A 19,131-nucleotide genomic window follows, 5' to 3' on the forward strand; every position below is an offset into this window, starting at 1 on the left:
TCATTGGTCAAGTGTTTTCCTGGCAGATTATGATTACAAGGCGATAAAATATAGTTTGGTAAAGTATAAGGGCATGGTCATATCATGGTGAAAATATATAATAACATAAAAAACGGAAGATATCTTCTACCGAGAAGGTGGTTATTGTCAACAAAAGAGAAGTCATATGTGATTATATGACCTACATGTTGGTAGCAGTATAGTGAGTCTTGGCAGCCACTAGAAGTGGAATTTACATAAAGTCCACGTTCTGCATATCACTTCTAAAAGTTCTAACTTTCATGCAAAGGATGGAGTGAAGCACTCACCGAGAAACAGCAGAACTGCGCATTGTCTCATCATCTTCCTAAAGTCTGGTACGTCCTGTAAAACACAAGCAAAACAATGTATACTGTCCCATGAATGCATATGAATGTGCAATTGGAACGTGAAGTTTGTTTCATATTATTATCTAAAATATACTTAGCAACAAAAGTTCCAGTGACACCAATATTTTAGTGTATTTTTCAATCAAGTAAAGTTTGGTTTTCATTATTGTAGTACATGTATGGAATCAAGTCATAATAACGCAACTGTGCAAAAGCATGCATTACGTGCCATTCACTACCCGAGAATGGGTATAAAAACATGTGCGTTAACGGGATTTCATATGCATTGTTTAGCGTCGTGCTGACAACAACCACTCAGAAAAACAAGAACATTACGCAATTATTTAACATAACGAAATGCCATGCCCGTCCGAAAGTGAGCGCCTGCGAGCCATTGGTATGCTTGAAGCAGGATCGAGTCAACGTGATGATGAAAGACAATTTAATGTCCAGAGAAACACCATTTGGTGTTTATGGCAACTTTGGCAACAGACGAAAGCAGACAGAGACCATCCTCGGAATGGCAGGCAACGCGTAACCAATAATCGACAACACAACTGGATTCGAACAACACAAATACGAAATCGATTCCAGCCAGCAACAGTTACTGCAAGAAGCATCCCTGGCCTTCGACGAATATATTCACAAACCGTACGCCGCCGCCTCAAATGTGCAGGGATTGTCACCAGAAGACCCGCCAGACGTCCCATTTTGACAGGAAACCACCATCAAGCACGTACACAGTGGTGCAGACAGCGTCTACGCTGGACGGCCATGCAGAGGGGACAAGTTCTATTCACTGACGAGTCTCGTTTTCAACTCAGCCACAGCGATGGACGGATTCGAGTGTACCGACGCCGAGGAGAATGTTAATCATTTTGTCATGGAAGCAGATCGGTTCGGGGACGGCAGCGTTATGGTATGGGGTGGGATAACAGCAAGACAAAGGACCCGTTTGATAGCGGTAGAGGGTAATCTCAATGGACAGCGCTACCGCGACGAGATCATCAGCCCTGTTGTTCTACCGTTTTTGCGTCGTCATGGCCCAGGCATTACCTTTCAACATGACAACGCCCGGCCTCATATTGCTCGACTAGTTCAGGATCTCTTCAAAAAAGCAATGTGAATGTCATCCACTGGCTGGCTCGCTCCCCTGATCACTCACCAATCGAGCACATGTGGGATGAGATGGATCGAAACCTTCGACATCAATCACATGTTCCACAGACACTCCAGGAACTTCGAAACATGCTCCAGCAGATATGGACAGATATCCACAGGACTTTGTGCGACGCCTGTTCCGTTCCATGAGATGAAGATGTGTTGATGAGGTGGACACATTGAATTGTAAATTGACATTTTGGCATGTTCATGGTTTTTTTATGAAATCATGCATTTTCTGAAGTCAGTATGGCAGATTAAACCATTTGAACACTTACAGTAGTCTTTTATCTGTTGCAAATCGAAAACTTTGCATTAAATCTTATTCAGTGTCACAGGAACTTTTGTTGTTCAGGATAGTTACAAGGGAGTGTGTACTCCTGTGCATTTCGCAGAGAAAGGGGCCAAATTATGTGACATAATGCCCCAGTCTTATCTCTCCAACAACATAACTCTGCCCTGTTTACAGCCAGTGCCTGTCACGGCCCATTAGAGTAGGAGGGTATTCTGACCAGATGATAACACCAGCTAGCTATATCAGGTACACTGCATATGACCAGCGTGAGTAGTTCTCCAAGGTTCGCATTTATAGCTGAAGGAAATATGTAAAAGCATGTACAGGTAAACGATAACTTGATAATTTTGTGGAAACATTTGTAAAATATTATCGCTACCTTAAATAATTTTAGCCCTTAATTTCAACTGAAAGTCAAGTTTCACTTTACATGTACATATTCCTTATCTAACGTGGTATGGAGCAAAGCCATCACGACGTCAATAAAGTAAACAATATTTCAATACAAAACAGAGCTCCTAATGCCAAAAAATAAATACAAGAAAAATCATCAAGACATGACATATCGCCCCCGTTCTGGTGCAGTTCAGAAATGGAGTTTGGCTACTTTCACAGCACTTTGGGTTCATTGATACCTTCAGGTCTGTGGTGAAAAAAATTAATGTTGTTCAGTATTTTTCAATATCCCAAATCATCAAAAGGCACCAGTTCACCGCTAGACTTATCTGTACAGCAAGTTTACAACTTGTCAAAACAAAGATAACTAAAACAAATAAATATCTGAACATCAAAAGGCACCAGTTCACTACTAGACTGATCTGTATAGCAAGTTTCAACAAGCGATATTTAACAGTTTAGGAGTTCTGCTCCGGAAACGGACAAGAGTCATCCTAAGATGACAAATCACCCCTCATGCTTTTGAGATGTATATAATCGGAATATCTCAGATATAAACCTGCTATATTAACATCCTTTCTTAAGTGAGAGCCTATTTGAATGTTGTTTCCACAATACCAACAACAACAAGTAAGGTAACAATAATGCATTGTTTGTTTGAAGCCTAACTCGGCAATATTTCTGCTGCACGATGGCACCCTGTAAATATTTGACACTGGACCAGAAAAACCAGTGATTGGCATTGCTATATGGCTGTGTATTTTATTTGTAAAACAAATTGTATTACAATGTTTCTGAAGACATTCATTGTATTGTATTTGGACAGTGATTAGTTGTCAGGAATGAAGTACTGTTTAATGAAAGCAGTTTTGAGGAAGTTACTATGTTTAGATGCTAGTCTCATGTGTAAACTTCCGGAATACCGTGGATTGAGATAGAGGGTAATAGAAACATGTGGAATATTCTATGTTGTGAGTTCACTGTGTGGAAATTCCAGCAGCTAGTATGTAAGGGGATAGGAACATGCTTCCTCTCTCACACATTTCATTACATCAAGACCAGATTTCTTGTGAAGATCACTCATCGGCCCCGATTCCCTGCCCAGACTCATCTTGGAACCTTTACCACAGTCGCCGATAGGTGAATGTACTATTATCACCGATTATTACCACTGTGTTTTTGTATTTGACGCTGACCAATGTCATCATGTCATATGCTATCTCTGAATATTGTACTACCACTCTATTGTGTACTGCCTCTTGTATACCTCTTGTTGGTTGTTTGTTGTTTTTTTACGCACAGATATCTGGGTTAACATATCGCTTCAGTTTGGGAATCAACACGAGGCAATATAATCCCACACTATAAGAGTAATAAAAGTGTTGGGTGTAACGCCGCCTTTAATATGATTCCAATCAGCTTAATGTGGGAGGATAGCCAGAAGTGATGCAGGTCTCGGACGTTTACCACCTCGGTGAAACCCACGAGCACGGGCATGGTGCTGACAAGCCTGGAAACTAAATCGGGGCGAACCGGGATTCGAACCCACAATCATAGGTTTCTGGCGTGCCCAAGGGATGCAACTCTGCATAGCACGGCGCCTTAGAGGACTGGGCCACCCGTGCCCCCCTGTAAGAGTAGCATGACACACAACTAACAAAGTCTCAGTCTGTAATGGCCATTAGCCAGACGCCCGAGACACGTAAAGTTGTATTCAGTCCAGTAATATTGTCTACAAAATGTACTGAAAAAAAGCGAGTTTTCTGAAACACGTTTCTATAATTAACAACCTGGATGAAGTGGTGGTCGTATAGGACAATTAACTGTTGGTGGTTCCTTAAGTTAGAAATATTGTGGGACATTTTGGGAAAGTGATCTTGTCTGAGAATGTCACTTAAATTAAACACATCAATTCCCTTCTTCGCAAATTTCAACTTCCAGAACATGTGGTCTTTGTCTGATTGAGAAGCATCTGTTTCTGGTTTGGACAAATACGTCCAAGCAGTATCAAGAACTGGACTCTGTAGTCACTATTGTGGGCAATGAGCAATGCCCCACGTTGTCGGGGCAAGATGACACACAGCCAATCAAGTCAACCAATCCTCTGTGCCCATCCATCAAGTTGTCTCTTACAACAAGCACAGGTGGTTTGGCACCTTTTCTGTTTGTTTGTTTGTTTGTTTGTTTGTTGTTTAACGCCGTCTCAGCTATATAACAGCGGACTGTAAATAATCGAGTTCAGGCCAGACAATCCAGTGATTGACATCATGAACATCGAGCCACGCAATTCGATGACATGAATCAACCAAGTCAGCAAGCCTGACCACCCGATCCGGTTAGTCGCCTTTTACGGGAAGAATAGGTTGCTGAAGATCTATACTACCTATACCATTGACTTCCGAGGAATGTTAGCGAAGTGGCAGTTAGACCGGCTGACTGCTATTGACACGGGAATGCTTTATTCTAAATCGGGTGTAAGAGTGAACGTTGTGAGTGACAAATCAGATATACTTGAAAACGACTATACAAATAAATAAAATTCGAATGTGCCCCATGGCAGGGTGATAGTGATAACGCTGTTTTCTTGGTAAAATATTCCATTAAAGGACATAAGCAGCCAAATATAGATACGCGTGCCAGTCGGTATAGTCGTGTCCCATCAGTTAATTCATTTAGGTACATTACTGACCTGTAAATACAACATGGTCATATTTATTTTGCACCTCGATCAAACAGAATATATGTATTAATATGAAAGAATCAGTTTTCATTTCGTCAACAAGGTGAAAGAAATAAGGAGTGGAAACCAGCTACTGTCCCTATATCAGAATGTGTTATCAGACAACATGGTGAGTCAAGACAACCTTGAACATTGACCTCTCCTTTATTGCGAAGCGAAGCCCATGCGCTTTGAAATATATGACCTACTTACAGCAGTGTAAGGTTGAAATTTAATACCTACCACCCAGACTAACTCGAGTCAGCAGTTTGCTCCTTTTATGTGGTATAAATGATTTTATTTCAACCGACAAAAACGAGTAAACATGAAATTATATGAGGATAAAGTATGGTCGTTCCGGTACGAAACGAAGATATATACTTGCATATTCGCAAGACGTGTTCAAATACAGGGACATATAAAACAGCAATAAGGCCATGACAGGTTGTCGCTGACAACGGAGGCAAGGCGCGGTCAATCAATACTACATGTCATGGCTGTGGCGAATGCTGAATGAAGGCGAGTTGAACACGTGACTGACTACAAATGTCACTTTGACCTGCCTATAAATGTGACTGTTCAAAGCAAGGTGTGACAATGCTAGATTTAAACAAGTGGCAGTCCAATATCTGCCTGTCTTTAACCATTTTTTTTCCAGTTTTGCATGACACACCTGCATGGGCATGTTTCCTGATATAAGTGTATTAGAACATTTTAGCAATGACTGACATTTATCTATATTTGGTTGTACACCATTTTGGATGCACATATCCTGTAACCTTTGAGAATTAGAATTAACATTGTATTCGTTCCACATAGCCAAAACCATATGTCAGTTGTGTTATATTGAAGGTGTTAACCAATCTCATAAAACATCGGTGGCTGGGTTGGTTAGATTGCAGACTTTGTGTAGTGAAGGTTTGGTGCCTCACTCTGAGGTTGCAGGTTCGAATCCTGGTTGGAACCCAACCCAACATGTAGTAGAATTGAATGGTATTCAACAATTCCCATAATATGTTGTGTCATAGAACATAAATAATTTGTAACTTCAATATATAAATATATATAAAACGTCAACTCCACAGAATTTGAATTGCATCAGACATATTATTATGTTGTTTGAGAAATCGTTAGCTATAACCATTAAGGGGCCGACAATTTAATATTTTGGAGAAAGAAAAACTGAGTCAGGAGAAACAGACAAATTGTTTCATGCGTTTTGTTCATTTTTTGTGAACATTATCATTGCAAATCATTTGTATCACTTATAAGCATATGTATATTTGTATGATTTTTAGGCAAATGAAACGATTTATTTAGGTATATACTATGGGTTCTAACAACTTTATCATAACATAAAAAGTAAAAATTTGGTCTTCACGTCTCGTTTCGTTTCGTTTCAGCAACATTCCAGCTATATGACGGCGCTCTGTAAATAATCGAATGTGGACAAGACAATCCAGCGATTGACATCATGAGCATCGATCCACGCATTTGGGATACGATGACATGCATCTACCAACTCAGCGAGCCTGACAACCGGACCCGTTAGTCGCCTCTTACGAAGACCTTTGACCCGGATCGTCACATCCAGTTCCTTGTATTCACTGTATTGTTTCAACATCGACATGCTGCATCATAATACCAAAGAGCAGGTATTCAACAAAGTGGGTTTTTAAGCCGCTGCATTAATCTACAAGAGTACCAATCAAAAGTTTATAATTTACCTGTGGCTCTCGGCTCAGTCGTACTTGTAACTGAGCTGTATATCTGCGCACAAGCCTTTACGACAGGGGAGTGTCAGATACCTGTATGAGCTGGCAGCCACACAACACTGCTTATGTCGCTATAAATAAAGGGTGCGCCTTTTGTTGTCGGGTTGCGATCGATAGAGTCACCTTACAAACGCAGCAGAGCGGGACAAAGATATATCTGCAGTGTGCACAGTAGTAGTATAGGTAATGGGGGTTCTGGCTCACTTCCACTGGAGCTGGATTCATATACCTATACTGCTACTACAGATGGAATTTTTTATACCAAAATGATTATGCGATTCAACGATAGTCATGAGATTCAGCTAAATTGACCACCACCTGGAGTCTATGATATAAATTTTTATAGGTAATGATGGTTCTGGCTCACTTCCACTGGAGCCGGATTCATATCCCTATCCTTTTCTATTTGATGTTTTATGTCGCTTATTTGATGTAATCGAAATCCATCAACAGTTTCCATCTTTTCATCGAGCGCTGGATATAAACTCATAGTGTATATTACGAATATATAATAGTCTTTAATTGGTCTTCCTTAAATGTTTTGAGAGTATACATCAACCTTATCAAATGTATATTATACGGCAAGAATATCTTAGAAAGAGAAATACTACCACTTTTAATAATTTGAACCCCCTCGAGGGTTGTAACGGGTGATGCACCGACATGAATAATACTGCAACGTAGACGCTCGTGTTTCTTGAGCCATTTAATCTATAGACCTGGTAATATTTCGAAGGCATCTACCGGTGCATCTCCGAACAAGACTTCAATAATAACCGTAGAAATATTAGGTATTGCACTCAAGTTCTGTTTAATATCATCGAATTCTGTAACCAAATTTAAACTAATATTTTGGATTGCCGGACGACTATATAACATATGACCTGGTTTTTCCGGAAGGGGAGTGACTAACACACTTTTTCGTTTTGACGGGATATAAGCCGCGAGTACGATGCCACTATTTATTATCTTAGTTAAATTATGTCCCTTACCCATCTTCGCATAAGGTGGGGTAATGACGATATTCAGTAGCCACTTGATGTTTGCTTCGACCATAGTCCATTTATTCTCACTGTTGTAAATAATACTGTACGGAGTGGTTTTAAGGAGTCTACTAACGTCGACATCGCTTAAATCTTCTAGATTACCCGTGAATGTAACTTCTTTCCGCTTGTATACATTATCGTGTAAGTGTAAAGCGTATAACTTACCATTGGTACCGGGTTTACCGAATCCTTCCGTGTCTCCGAGATCGGAAAGCGCAATTGTATTACATTGTCTTATCGTTCCAGGGCCTGATGCATCAACCATTATTTATAATATGGAGTGTTACACTTAAGTATCCTATATGTACAGGTTGGTGTTTTACATCTAATACAGAAATTTTGAGGTCTGAAATAGTACCCCGCTTTAATTTTTTATATTGTAATGTTCTACCACTATTGTATTTTTCATCTTTGACCGGAACACTTCTGAGTAGAGTTGAAGGACTTTCTTGTTGAATATTATCCGTTGTACTGATTTCATCAAAATGGATGCACAACTCTTTATAGGGAACTAAATCGGGTAAATAGAGTCCCTGATCTGATGTCTTGATTACTGTTATTTCTCCTCCCCATCCAAGTGTGTATGCTAAGTTACTGTAAAGCTTTACATCCTTTTTTCCAGCATTTAAAATCAGTAACCCATTTGACTCATTTTGTGTTAGACTAATTCCATTAGGCTTAAAAAATTCATCATTGAGTGAGCATACGCTGTAATACCCATCAGGTATAATGTATTTTTGACCATTTATTTCTGTCTCATTATTATAACCTCTCGTAGCATTTATATTGGTCCACCGTGGGTAATACGTTACATCGCATAGAGCTACTTCGAGTTGTCCATCTGAGTTATCGATAGTACGAAGCAGTTGAATAGACTGACCATTTGTTATTCCCAGGAGTGTAACATACATATTAAATATACAATGATACTATATCATAACTTAAATATGGAATCAACCATTATTTATAATATGGAGTGTTACACTTAAGTATCCTATATGTACAGGTTGGTGTTTTACATCTAATACAGAAATTTTAAGGTCTGAAATAATACCCCGCTTTAATTTTTTATATTGTAATAACGAGAAAGATTCCGTTCTACCACTATTATATTTTTCATCTTTCACTGGAACACTTCTGAGCAGAGTTGAAGGACTTTCTAGTTGAATATTATCCGTCGTGCTTATTTGATCAAGATGAATGAACAACTCTTTATAGGGAACTAAATCGGGTAAGTTGTTAATACTTGCAATCACTTTTGAGCCGCGTGGTAATGTTATTGCCCGATTAAATCTAAGTGTGTATGCTAAGTTCTCACCAATAAGTATATTTGTGTTTCCATTGATGATTGTCACTGCCCCAGTGGCCTCATTTTGTGTGATACTAATTTTAGTAGTATTATAAAATTCCTCATCAGACTTAAAATATTCATAATTGAGTGAGCTTATGCTGTAATACCCATCAGGTATAGTAATAATTCTATTAATTCTATTTTGGCCATTTATTACCTCTCGCAGCACTTATATTGGTCCACCGTTGGTAATACGTTACATCGCATAGAGCTACTTCGAGTTGTCCATCCGAGTTATCGATAGTTTGAAGCAGTTCAATAGACTGGCCATTTGTTATTCCCGGGAGTGTAACATACATATTAAATATACAATGATACTATATCATAACTTAAATATGAAATCAAGATACATTACTAATCAATCGATTATAGTAACTGCCTCTGGTGCTGATTTTTTAGTTAAATTCCCCGATATCTTTGAAAAGTACAGAGTCACGGCAACTAGCGATAAAATGGTGCACGATTGGTTTCACAATCCGATGCAATTTTGGCAGAATCAGTTAAACTTTGCCATATGGTGTGCCACAACGGGATGTGGCGTATCTCTTTACGCTCCAGGATTTGAACTGAATAAGTCTGTTATGTCATTTCACGTGTACTATCAGATTAGACGTATACTTAAAGAAATTAGTGCTCCATTACCGCAGGATCGAGCGTGGAATTCCACAAATAATAATTATGATAGGTCCGCGTATGAGCGTATTTGTCAGGAATTTAATGTTTCTACGAGTAAAGATTGGCGTATTAAAGGAGCAAACCATGGTCTAGGTGTTCCTTACACAGAGGAAAATAAATCCGTCAAAGAAGAAAGCGATTATGTATATAAAGTACTTAATAAACTTCCAGTTAATTTTGGTAAGTTGTATAGCACCAGCAAACTTTACGCAAGAATATATGATCATTGGCATAAAACCGGTGATTGGTATAAAGGCTGGGAACTTTATAGTAACGATTGGAGTGGTGATATTATGAGTTTTAAGAGTGGTTAAATTTATATTGTTAAAAAATTTATACAAATGAACGATACCGCAGATGCTTGGAATGAATTTCTTAATGATAAAACGGAAAAAATAAGAACTTATGTATGGGCAATTCTCCGAGCGCAATCTCAAACACGAACGTCCATTATCGGTTCTGGGACAGCGCTCGATGCGCAAAAACAGTTTGTCTCAAACGTGGAGGACGCCATTAATTCACCAGTTGACATACCATCGTCTATAAAGCGTTTTCAAGATGCATTACAGTACGCTCAATCCAAAGTGGACTTCGTTTATGCACCGGGACTATACATGTCTCCGAGTAATATGGAACTTAAGATTGGTCAAGTGATAGGCTATAATAATAAAATTGTTATCGCTACCGATCAACAAAAACCAGGTATAAATTCAGATATGAACGTCGAATTAATAACGCAAACGATCACGGGCGAAAAGGGAATAGTCAAGCCACAAACACCACATGTTTCACAAACATCTACTGATGCACAAGTGTCACCGCATATTGCGGCTAAAAATCAACAACATATCGATGAAAAAACAGCGCTTGTAGTGGGTGGAGTCTCGGTTGGCTTACTCATGATTTGGTTAAATAGTCTTTAGCGAACACGTACAACAACCCTGCAATTGCTACGATCAACCCCCACAAGTTTTGACTAAGCCAAGTGGTGGTCTTAGCTAATAAATTCAATAGCCAGGAAACAACACTCCCTATTATACCGGGAAGTGCGGCCGCGGCTTTCTCAGCTAGCTTTCCCAGTGCTGAACCTAATGCTTTTAAATGCTTCTTTATCCACTCTTTTATACCGTTTTTATCGTTAGGCGGTGTACTACCACCTGTGCCACCTGTTAACGAGAGAGTCAAAGTCGATATAATAAATCCCAACGTGGTTAAAATACTGGCAATTGTTATTCCCTGTTCTCTGAACAATGTTTTAATTTTATCGGTCAGTGTAGTGTCATCGTTGAGGACTTGATCGATAGTTTCTCGAATACGACTGATTTGCGAACGAAGTGCCTTTCTATTACTGGAAGCTGCTTCGAGGCGGGCCAATCTTTCCTCTTCTAAGTTACGCAATCTTTCAGCAACGCGGCGTCTACTGAATTCATCGCCCGCCTGTTCGAGTTTTGTTTTCTCTTGAGCTATATGTTTGTCGATTTCGGATAGCTTGGCTATATTATTGATGAGTTCTCCCCGCATAGTTCGCATTGCCTTGTCAAGACCTCGTAATTCCCTAACACTGAACTCCGAATGTGGTACCTGTAACGTTGAATTATCGTAGTAGGTATCTAAGATTTCTCCGAGTCTGTTCGAGGCCACCATCGAGGCTGCTTCCAAATCATCTGTATTAACGAGTTCTTTCCTCATAGTCTGAAGAGCCTTAGTAGTCTTCGCGGAAAGTCGTCCGTATTCTACAAAACCTAATTTATCACGAACAAACTCGCGGCTATATCTGCCGGCTATAGTAGACAAGGCTAGGGGATTACGAGAACTATAATGCATAAGCTCAATATGCGGAGAGTCACGCACTCGCAATGTTCCTTTACTATCTAGCATAAACTTTGAATAGTCCCGACCTATTGGGATAACATAATTTTTATCTTCTTTTAAGGCATCGTAATAATCATCGACGGTTGATTTTAATATTTCATCGTTAAGACTACTTAACCTGGTTTCATCAGTATCTTCGATTGGATTCTGGTTATCAAAGTCATCAAAGGTATCTAGTTCAAAATCACCCATTTTTATATTAAACATAGGGTACATGTTTTCAATATAAGAATGTCTTCACAATACGGACGCAAGTTAAACCCACAACGCAGACTTCGAGATCCATTAGGGGTCAAGGCAATTCGTCAGTCTGTTACTATAACTAATAACCCTAGTACCATCGATCAGAATCAAACGCTTCTGGTTCGCTTTCCTAATCTCGGCGCACACGATGTGTTAGTTCCGGGAACTGTCCGACTAGCATTTACGATTGTTTTGACTTCTACCAACGTTAACAGGGAGCCTGTTCAGAACTTAGGTCGTGCTATCGTAAAGAAAATCGCTATTAAAATTAGCGGTAATGAGGTTTTGAGTATCGATGATAGCGATGTATACTATTGTTACATGGATCTCTGGAGAACGGATAAAGAGCGGGAAAACTTACAGTACCAAGGTATTTGTAATAAGAACACATTGAGATTGCGTGTAGATGCTTCTAGTGGTGATGGTACTGTCGTTAAAGATCAGGCCGTTGCCGACGCATTAGGTAACAGATTCTATGTTCCCCTAGACTTTGAATTATTAGATTCCCACATGCCCTTTTATCAAGCATCCCTAGGCGATAGGTTAGAATACGAACTCACTTTTAACGACTACGGTAGAGTAATCAGAGCTGCTGAAGATGCTAGCTATTCCATTGACAATATCTCGCTCGAGTACGATATGATAACGGATCCCGAATTAGCCAGACAAATTCGTAACCAGTATTTGGGAAGTTTAGCTATTTTGTACGATCGCGTGCTGAGACATCGAAAGTACACGAGGGACAAAAAAGATACGATGTGGAATATCAATCTAAACGTCCCCACGAGGTCGTTGAAGGGTATTTTAATGTTGTTCGAGGATCCCTCCGATGCGTTCAAAAGAAATACAGTAGAATTGACTATCAAGGGCGTTCCTAATCAACTATATAGCCAAGGAATGCTAGCGTATCACCAGTGGGATGAGATTAAAAAACTTCCTTCTATAAGTTAACGCGGTCGTGAAAGATCTGTCTCTTGGGAGTGTATCGATGGGTGAATACCTCACCTCGAAGTACGCGCTATGGCTCGACATGCGAACAACGGACGATGACCAATTACACGGCAGTGGGAGGAGAATAGAAAATGCTAGCGAGGGTGTCACCATACAGATAACGAAGCTCCAGGAATCGGCTGGTAAATTAAACATATATTTGTACGTGATTATGGATGCGCAACTTAATATACAAAATGGGAGATTCGTGCAAGCAGTCTATTAATAATCTTTTACCTAAAGATCTGCACTGCGCTATCATATGTGGGCAAACGGGCTGCGGAAAAACAGCCTTTATTCTAGATATTTTAGAAAGTCATTAGTGGGACGTTTTCGATCATATTATTATTCTGTGCCCGACTATAAGCGTTAATAAAACATACTTATCGAGAGATTGTGTAATGAATGACGACGGGGTACACAGAGTTGATCCGGGGGATCGTTTACAAGACTGTCTCCGAGTATGTCACGAAAAATACAAAGGAGAATCAACCCTTTTCGTAATAGACGACTGCAGCGCGAGTAAAGAATTAACAAAAAAGAAACATATGCTTTCGTATTTAGCATTCTCCGGACGTCATACTCAACATAGCGTTTGGGTACTTACTCAAAAATACAACTCTGTCCTGAAAGATCTCAGAGAGCAGACCAAATGGGTAGCGCTGTTTCATTGCAAAGATTGAGATTCATTCGAGGAATGTTTACGCGAAAATGACGTCATTTATACCAAGGGTGACAAAGTCAGAAAAGTGTTAGCAGCAACGAAGCACTGTAAACTCATATTAAAAACCGATCAACCAGCTGCTTATGCAATTGCTTAGCAAATTGTAGCAAAATTATAGCAAAATTGTAGCAAATATAGCAAAATTGTAGCAAATTGAACATTAGCGGTTAATATGACATAAAATGTGGTTCGAAATCATCATTCTTTCGCAACAGTTCATTATTACGGGATGTATTGGATACGTCATATTATATTATGTTAGACTTAAATATCTCCTTAGGTATTACATTATGGAAAATGTTCCCAATATTTGGGAGAAAATTATACCATCGAAAAAATTGATAACATGACCGACGAAGAGATTAAAAAACTGTACGCGCGTTACGAGTCTAGACTGGGAGCTACCATGACTAAAACGATAGGGTCGTCTATATAACAACTATACACAGTCATAGCTAGTACGTTTCTCCCCATCCTGGCAGAACATCGCATGTATTTATGCGAATCTCTAGAGAAAGACCCATTCATCGAACACGCTATAAGCTCAGTGAGCTGTGAGTTTTATCATAGATTGGGAATGTTCTTAGCTCCGTTCACCACAGCTTTAGTAACGGCTAGGTATTGTCAATTTAAACATACGTGCCCACTTAATAATATAAATGGAGACTCAACAGATTGCGGAAACACAATCACAACAGATTGCGCAACCACAACAGATTGCGGAACAACAAGTGAATGAGGATGCACCACAAACAAAAAAACAAACCAGAGTTACTAAGAACCTCAAAAAAATAGCTGCAGGAAGAAAGGGAGGGCTGGCACGCAAAGCAAAATTAATAAATAATTCAAATCCGATTAAAACATGGGCACTAGTAGGAGTTGCTGGTATAGCGGCTGTATGGTTCTTTTATAAGACCGGAGAAGAGAAAACGTCACCCCCGCCGCAACAACAAGTTCAATTAGAGGTTAGTCCTCATATAATGCTATAAGAAGCATGTCTACTCCAGTTACAGATGGTAAAATGTTGGTAAACGCGACGTATCATTCAGCGGTGGTCACCGGCTTGGCCATTGGCTATGCCCGTATGGCTAAAATGATTACTAAAGCCACACCTCCAAAGCTAGATTTTAATGGATTTGATATAGGTATGATGGTTCTTGGTATTGGATTAGCAATGGCAACGAAGGATATGCTCTTCAAACAAGGACTTATCCCGGAAGACATAATGAAGTAATTAAACATTTGAATATTTTATATTCATATACTATGGCATCAATTGCGATGATGGTCGGTGGAGCTGTTGTTAATGCTCTAGCTTTTTCGGGGAGTAATTATTTATTTTCCAGTATGAGGGAATCAAATGCTAAAGAAGTTGAAGAGGAGCGTAAACGACATAATAAAGCATTAGAACAATACCAAGCAGCCCAGTTACAATATACGCAGCAGAGAATGAAGAGATTAGACTTTATTCATGAACAACTGATGAAGGAAGGACATTCAATTCAAACGTTTAAAGGATGTCGAATCCGCCATGCACGAATACTACCTCGTTTATGGGAAAAAACTCGACCCAATACCTAGACCAACAATGAGTCAGTTTTCATGAGTCAGAGGCTCAGAAAGACCGAGAGGTCGCATTTGTTATTATGGGGTTATCTGCTCTATTGATTTTCAGCTATACAATAGTGTAGATGTGATTTGCATTTAGACAAATGATATGATAGATGTATATACCATGAATAACTGCAAGTTTACACTCATGGGGAAGACGACTCTATGTAACCGCCGCTGTGTTGAAATTTACTGCGGTATACACAATTATTACATCAAGCGTGGACATATAAACTATACGTGTTCTGAATGCGGGATAGGGGTCAAAGGTCGTTATTGTTTATGTAAGAAACACGGTGCTGATAGGGTCAGGAATCAGATTATTTATGCTAGGAAGAGAGATTACATCAATGAGAGGAATAGGTTGGGGAGAATACGTATTTAGATATATGAAAACAACCAATTAGACATTTGTTTCATTTTGCATATACCATTCAACCACTATGGTTTTTGTCAGAGAGTTGAAGGCTATGGCAAAGCAACGTGGTCTACGTGGATATTCTCGTATGAGAAAAGCTGAATTGATTACCTTACTCGGTTTGGAATCACCCCTGACTGTTAGAGAACTCAAAGCTCGAGTGAGAAACAGTGGGCTGAGAGGTTATTCTCGAATGAGAAGAGCTGAATTGATCGCTTTACTAGATAATAATCAACAAGAACAAGACGAGGATGATAATAATCAACAACAACAAGAATTAATATTTGTACCCACATCCGCCAGCGTTGGCAAATATCTAAGAGGTTGGAAGATGGATATTAATTCCAACATGGATGTTAATGATATTAAGCCCATCATATCGAGTAAAATTAACGAGGAATTAGATGATTTACAAAGTATAAAATACCAGCTGACGATTAAAATGTCATTGAGTAAAAGTAACGCAGACGATAGCGTCGAATATACCGAACCATATTTCCGTAGCAATCAAGAAGTTATAACCGAATCCGATACTATAAACGCATCATTAGATACATCAATTCAGAGGATACAGGAAACTTTAGAACGCTGGACTAATAGAGGTTCGGGTTGGGGTGTGGATAGAATCGATAGTTTATATTTAGATATAGCAAATTACATGCCCTTCAAAGGTGGATCTTATATAGATTTACCCCCGTATTATAAGAAGAAAAAAGCCATAATTAACGTAAAAAATAAATCCGATGATTGTTTAAGAATGATGATAAGATCTGCATTGTTCCCCGTAGACAAGAATCCGGATAGACCTTCTAGCTATCCCCAAAACGATGGACTCAACTTCGATGGTATAGACGAACCTACACCAATATCACAAATTGATAAGGTGGAAAAGCAAAATAATTTAGCTATAAATGTTTTCGGACATTCTAAAGGAATTGTTGTACACAGGATAAGCTCCGCTCCGGAACATATTCCCAGAATCAATTCATTTCTGATCGAAAAAGATGGAAAATATCATTATACGTGGATAAAGAGTTTAAACAGGGTGCTATACGATCAAACAAAACATAAGGAAAAGAAATATTTCTGCGAAAGATGCCTGCATGGGTACAGCAGACAAGATCTATTAGAAGCGCATAAAGAAGACTGTAGAGGTGTTGGACAGAATGCTATCAGGATCGATATGCCTAAAGAGGGAAAAAATATATTAAAATTTGAACATTATTGTAATCAAATGCCAGTACCGTACGTAATTTACGCCGACTTCGAAGCGCTTATCAAACCCATAGAAAATACCGAACGCAATAATCAAGAAACTCAAGATAGTTTTACCTACAAAACTCAAGAACATATTCCTTGTGGGTTTGGATATATAGTTGTAAGGTATGATGGGAAAACAAACACTCCCGTGATTTACAGAGGTCCCGATGCAGCGGGAAAGTTCCTAGAATATCTACAAAATGAAGAGAGAATAATCAGGGAAAATTTATCGTGTAAGAAACCCATGCGTATGACGATAGATGATTGGAGGGCCCACAAGAAGTCAACGAGTTGTCACGTTTGTAATAAACCCCTGGATGGGGATTCCGTAAGAGATCATTGTCACGTCACGGGTAATTATCGGGGAGCCGCTCATAACGAGTGTAACTTGAAACTAAAAATGAATGCTCAAACAATACCCATCCCCGTTGTGTTTCATAACCTTAGAGGATACGATTCACATCTCATTATGCAAGCTATCTCAAAGACCGATGGCGGTTTAACGTGCATTCCTAATAATATGGAAAAATACATATCGTTCTCGTTGACTAAACCTTTACATTATAGGGACAAGGATGGGAAATCTAGAATAAAACAAAGTAATGGGCTTAGATTCATAGACTCCATACAGTTTCTGTTATCTTCCCTGGACAATTTAGCTAAAGCGAACAATCCCGATGACTTCACTATAACAAATCAATATACCGATAAGATAACTCGTCATTTGCTGCTGAGAAAAGGCGTATATCCTTACGAATATATGGATGATTGGTCTAGATTCGAAGAAACTGAATTACCACCCCTCGAATCATTCTATAGTAACTTAACAGAACCTAGAATAACAGATGCCGATTATGAACACGCTCTGACGGTCTGGGATAAATTAGGTTGTAAGAATTTAGGCGATTATCACGATCTGTACTTAAAAACCGATGTACTGTTACTCGCCGATATATTCGAGATATTTAGAAAGACGTGTTTAAAACAATACGGCTTGGACCCGGCATGGTACTATTCTAGTCCCGGACTATCGTGGGATGCATTGTTGAAGAAGACCGGCGTAGAACTAAAACTACTCACAGATTACGATATGCACTTGTTTATTGAGAAAGGATTAAGAGGTGGTATATCGATGGCAGCAAAAAGGTATTCTAAGGCTAATAATAAATTAGTGGAAGGATACGATCTGAGTAAACCCGACATGCACATATTATATCTCGACGCTAACAATTTGTACGGATGGGCTATGAGTCAACCTTTACCCACGGTGGTTTTGAGTGGGTCGATGATATCGATAATAATGATGAGAATAAAGGGTACATACTAGAGGTTGACTTGGAATATCCGAGTTCTTTACATAAAGACCATAACAGTTATCCGTTAGCTCCCGAAAGATTAATGGTTAACAAAGATTGGATGTCAGAATATCAACGTTCATTGATGGGTAATAATAGGTTAGCTAACGTAGAAAAACTCGTACCAAATTTGATGGATAAGACAAAATATATAGTTCACTACAGAAATCTCCAGTTGTATCTATCGTTAGGTATGAAACTAAAGAAAATACACAGAGTATGATCAAAGCCCTTGGATGGAGCCCTATATAAGGCTGAACACAGATTTAAGAAAGATAGCCACCAGCGATTTCGAAAAGAATCTATATAAGCTCATGAATAACTCGGTATTCGGTAAAACTATGGAGAATCTAAGGAAGCGTGTTGATGTTAAATTAGTCAGATCTAATGAGGAAGAAAGACTCAGGAAACTCATAGCCAGTCCGGCTTTTAACAGAAGCAAGATATTCGATAACGACTTAGCCGCGTTGCATATGCAGAAGAGTAATATAAAATTCAACAGACCGGTGTACGTCGGTATGAGTATTCTCGACTTGTCAAAACACTTAATGTATGACTTTTATTACAACGAACTTAAGAAGCAATACGGCGATAGATGCGAGGTGTTATATACCGACACAGATTCTTTGTTGATGGAAATACAAACCGAGGATGTGTATAAAGATATGGCAGAAAAAATAGATATGTACGACACGAGCGATTACCCTAAAGATAATCCACTGCACAGCGTTGTAAATAAAAAGGTGTTAGGTAAGATGAAGGATGAATGTGCTGGGACTCCTATAGCAGAGTATGTAGGATTAAGACCTAAGATGTATTCTATAAAGAAGTCCGATAATGGAGAGATAAGAAAAGCCAAGGGCGTATAGCGA

The 19,131-nt window shown here is 39.1% G+C and overlaps 1 long non-coding RNA gene across 2 annotated transcripts in view; it reads right to left on the bottom strand.

Moving 5' to 3' along the window:
• LOC139477217 (uncharacterized) overlaps nucleotides 1-19,131 on the bottom strand; it is a 136,205-nt gene that overhangs the window by 14,478 nt on the left and 102,596 nt on the right. For both annotated transcript variants that reach the window (XR_011654148.1, XR_011654147.1), the window contains exon 2: nucleotides 309-363. This is a non-coding gene — a long non-coding RNA (uncharacterized lncRNA). The remainder of the gene's footprint in view (nucleotides 1-308; nucleotides 364-19,131) is intronic.

This window comes from Haliotis cracherodii, unplaced genomic scaffold, assembly GCF_022045235.1.
Source record: "Haliotis cracherodii isolate W230 unplaced genomic scaffold, xgHalCrac1.p SCAF_32, whole genome shotgun sequence".
NCBI classification, from domain to species: Eukaryota; Metazoa; Mollusca; class Gastropoda; order Lepetellida; family Haliotidae; genus Haliotis; species Haliotis cracherodii.